The following is a 712-nucleotide window of genomic DNA, read 5'->3' as shown; positions in this document are numbered from 1 at the left end:
CTGGCCCCTCCTGGGCTCTGCCCGGGGAGCCCGCAGGCAGGGCAGGGGCACAGGCACCGCAGAGCCCCCGGAGCACAGGTCAGCCGGAAAGGGAAGGAAGGCAAACGGGTGTAAACGGTCCCGGGGAAGCGGGAGCACAGTTGGCCTTTGGACACCACAGCGTTTGGTTTTTCGACAGAGAAACACAGAAGCAGTAAGCGTAAGCTGGACAGTGCTGATCCAGGGGCTGTTTGGGAAGGGGTTGTGCACAGATGCTTCACAATCAGCTCGCTTCAGTCAAAAACACCATTTTTACTTAGTTTCCCTGAGTCCCAAGCTTCCCCAGCTTGAAAAAAAAAGCCCTCATTTAGTCATCTAATGAGTCAAAAATGCATGTAGAATAGGAGTAAAGGCTGGTTCATCCATCATTTGGGAGAAGGTAGGAGGATTAACTGGGTCATAAAAAAAAAAAACCCTTTCGACAAGAAGACAGAGCATCGCAGAACAGCCCAGGAGGGAAAGCCGCAGAACAGGCAGGCAGCAGGAAACTCATGCCCCCCTCCTCCCTTGCGGAGATGGGCACGAGTGCATTAGGACAGCAGGGCCACATACCTGGGGCTTGCTCTGTGCACGGCAGGTTTGGGGCTCTCACTGCGCCCATTCGGCTCTTTCACTCATTGTGGTCAGAGTGGAAAACACAGTACTGCTTGGGAAACGCAGACCATGTCGTCTG

Source organism: Pygoscelis adeliae, unplaced genomic scaffold (genome assembly GCF_000699105.1).
Source record: "Pygoscelis adeliae isolate BGI_AS28 unplaced genomic scaffold, ASM69910v1 Scaffold61, whole genome shotgun sequence".
NCBI classification, from domain to species: domain Eukaryota; kingdom Metazoa; phylum Chordata; class Aves; order Sphenisciformes; family Spheniscidae; genus Pygoscelis; species Pygoscelis adeliae.
This window is presented reverse-complemented; position numbering follows the sequence as displayed.